The following is a 3887-nucleotide window of genomic DNA, read 5'->3' as shown; positions in this document are numbered from 1 at the left end:
CTATGTTAAAACACTCTGAAAAATGTAGTACAATTTTTTACATCTCTGAGTTTCTCTAGACAACCGTATCACAATGCAGAACTATGGGTATCATTACTACACTTTGCATAAGATACAAGAGAACTATGATAAACTTCAGAAAGTAGTGAACTCACCTATTCCTTAAAATACGAGTAGGCAATTGTTACAAAGCAACAGTAAATGGCTTATAAAGTGTAAGTGTATTTTATGTTACTCTGCTGTTACACAGGGCATAACATTTTTGCAAGGCTTTTTTTGGGACCACAGTGCATTAGCAACACAAAACGCTGGTCCAACTCTGAATAGCAATCACTAGATGAAACGGATACCCTCTCACATGTGCACAAATCTGCAGAGAAAAATACTAAAGTTTCAGAATTGGACTTGTGTAATGTATTTCTGCTTTCTAGGGTATTAAGTACTGATATGCATTTTAATTTACCTAAAGCAATGCATGCATCCTCGCAGCAACATGATACTTCTATTACATGGTAAGGTGAATACCGGAAGAAAAAGACAAAAGGTGTACATGAATTTTTATTGGGAAGGAAAGTTGTCAACTTAAACAGCAGCAAATGAAAACCTTATTGTTATGGATACACATGACCTCCGTAAACTGTTATATAGGAGACATTCCAATTCCCCTCCAGGCCAGAAACATTCCATACTGAAAGGAAATCCTTGAAGAAGAGTAAGGGAGGGAATAAAGAAATCAAAAAGTTACATAGAATACTCTCGAATTGTAATTAACTATATTTTCAGATATTTACAGTAGTACAAAACATAATTGCTTACAGAATTTGTTCAGATTACTTAAATATCAAGTACATTTTTAGTCTACTATATAAGTGGAAGTTACTAATATTTTATATGAAATAAAGCCATTAATACTTTTCTATAGCAGTAATTGTACACCAGGAGGGCCAGGACAAACGAAAGGAATAGAGTTTTCTCAAAGCTGCATTGTGAAAAACTATGAACAGTTGATCCCATATGCATGAATGAATTTCTTCTTTTTTTTTTTTTCTTTTTGAGATGGAGTCTCACTCTGTCGCCCAGGCTAGAATGCAGTGGCGCGATCTCAGCTCACTGCAACCTCTGCTGCCCGAGTTTGAGCCATTCTCCTGCCTCAGCCTACCGAGCAGCTGGGATTACAGGTGCCTGCCACTGCACCCAGCTAATTTTTGTAGTTTTAGAGGAGACGGGGTTTCACCATGTTGGCCAGGCTGGTCTCTATCTTCTGACCTCGTGATCCGCCTGCCTCGGCCTCCCAAAGTGCTGCGATTACAGTCGTGAGCCACCGTGCCCAGCCATCATGAATGGGTTTCTTTGCCACAGGAAATCCAAGTGGAAAAGGCAATGGAGATGTGTACGAAAGTTTCTTGAAGAGAAGAAAGATTACACCTTGTATGCATTTACTTTTCTGTCTCTTCTGCCACATCACATTCTTCTCTTGCACTGTCTGATGGCCGTAATGTTAGGTTGTCTCTATAAGCAACTGCATGATAAGGGTGCTGTCTCTGAATCTTCACTCAGTGTATCAAGTTCTTCTATGGCCTCATCAAAAGTGGTTTTAGTCAGTACGCAGGCAAGCTCTGGGTTATTAATGATCTCATAGTAAAGTACAGAAAAATTAAGAGCCAGCCCCAGGTAGGTTGGGTATATGGATTACATCTCTTTACTATATCAAATGCCTCTTAGGAAGCTCCTTGGGAATTATCTATCATTTGTTTCAACCATCACCACATGCAACAAATGTACTGGAAATAATCTCCCTTCATTTTTGATAAAAGGTCATACTCTCTAGATTAGTTGCATTGGATAGTAAATAGTTATCCAAAAATTGCAGGACAGTAATGAATATGGATCTCAGTTCAGACTTGACTTTCTCCTGATAAGTTTTCTGTTGTTTTTTGGTTTGTTTTTTGTTTTTTCTCAGTGATGTGAAGCTCACTCCCAATAGTTCTCGATCAGCTGCAACTTCTTGTCAGAGGTGTTGGTTTTCTGCTCAGAGCTCAAGATACCCTCCAGGTGGGCCTGCAGCGATGTTTTTGTAGGCCACAGAGAGTGAGTTTGCTCTTCCTTGGACAGCTCTGCATCCTGCTAGGAGAGCCCTCAAATTGCAGGTATAATCAATGATAGCAAAAGCCCTGAATCCAAAGTATTTGCAAGTACTAAAGCCCCCCTCAGAATCACCATGAAATCCTCGCTTACCACCTTCATTCTTTTCCATTTAAGTCTGTGTTTCTGTAAGTATCAAAATTTGTGATAAAGATTTCTTATGCGCCGATCCTTGAGATATTAGAGTTGGAATGAGATTTAGAGATTATTTAGAGTTCAAGTTCAACTTTTTGTTTACAGTTCTCTGCTGTTTGATGACCCAAATCGATTTCACAGGAAGGCATTTGCTGATTGCCCGGCTTGACCTCTTTCCTGATTCTTCATTTTTCTCTAGTCTACTGGGAATTCTGCCCTGCTCTTATGGTAAAGAAAGGCCTGTGTTTGTAGCCAATGTGGGCTCCCTCAACAATTGGGCATAACACATTTCTATTCCCTCTGGTAGGTCTCACTCCTCCCCACTATGAGATGGGTTAGCTGCTGGATTTCTGTGGCCTCAAGTTCCCCTCATCTCATCACACTAGGGACACTGAGACACAAAGAGCTACACAGCTGTCAGCTGATTTGAGCTTGGGGCTTCGGTGGCCTTTCAGAGTTTTCCCAATGACTGTCCTCCAAGTGGTTTCTAAACAGAAGAAAACAGTTTCTCCTTTGTTGAAGGCTTCCTCCTCCTGTCCCATTATTCCTATCTATGGCGGAGCCAGGGGGTACCTGGGGACTGTTGGCTCCATAATTTTATTAGTGCCCTCTCCCCAGTTCTTTGATATTGACCTTTGACATTCGCTCAGTCTGATGTAAAGTACTTTGCAAAATCAGCTTTAAGGCCCCCCCTTCTGACCAATATCTATCCTCAAACCCAACCTAAATAGGACTTCTGGAGACGTTGCCTCTTGGAGATATTTAAGCAGGGAAATGTTTCAAAGTAGAAGGTTTGCTGTCTTTCCTGATGCCCACCCTTTCTTTGAAGCTTTCATTCCTCTAAACTGGATAGATTAGAAGTGCTTCAGTCTCATCTCTAGTTTGCATTGTGTCCAGAAATGAGAGAGTCCTGCATCAGAACACTGCTTCTCTTTTAGGTCACTCCACGTGATGTTCTTTGTGGATGATCATCTTTGTGGATGAGGTTGATGAGTTAGTAGCATGAGGTTAGGGCCTTTCTTAGTTTCACTATATACAATTTCCTTCTATAATTAGCTTCTTTCAGTTCCTTTTAGTGGGTATAGGAATAGGAAAGACTTTTAAAAAGTCTTCCTACGCTTTTCTTTACAGATGAAGAAATTGTGGGATGGAGAGGTAAAATGATCTGATCAGATTCACACAACCAGGGAGTAGCCGAGCAGAGGACTGAACCTGGGGCTACTGTTTCATTGACAAACACTATTTTCCTATTCTGCTTAATAGCCAATATTATATCCGTTTTTTTAAACTGCCTTTCTATTTTAAAATATTTAATTTTTCAGTTGCATTATGCATTCAGTTGGTGGACTCACCTCAGAAGTAAATTGTTTAAATCAAGTTTTTATGGGAAAATGCACTTCTAAATTCAAGTAGTCAATTTCCTTTTGAATCTTTCAAACAGCATGTAACTCCTTGCAAAGATTTCAGGATACTAGTTGAACACTATAAAATTTTTATGTAGAAACAAAGTAATTCCAGGCCCTTCTGCTGAGGGGACAGTCCATGCAGAACAGGTGAGGGGATTTAGTGGTAACCAGTTGGGTTAGAAGAATGGACAGATCGTCAACACA

General features: G+C 39.9%; 1 pseudogene; it reads right to left on the bottom strand.

Annotated features, from left to right (window-relative positions):
* Positions 1 to 1436: 1436 nt before the first annotated feature.
* On the bottom strand, positions 1437 to 2819 carry LOC105540705 (annotated as a pseudogene).
* Positions 2820 to 3887: the final 1068 nt, after the last annotated feature.

The sequence above is a fragment of the Mandrillus leucophaeus genome, unplaced genomic scaffold, assembly GCF_000951045.1.
Source record: "Mandrillus leucophaeus isolate KB7577 unplaced genomic scaffold, Mleu.le_1.0 Scaffold225, whole genome shotgun sequence".
In the NCBI taxonomy this organism is placed as follows: Eukaryota; Metazoa; Chordata; class Mammalia; order Primates; family Cercopithecidae; genus Mandrillus; species Mandrillus leucophaeus.
This window is presented reverse-complemented; position numbering and strand designations above follow the sequence as displayed.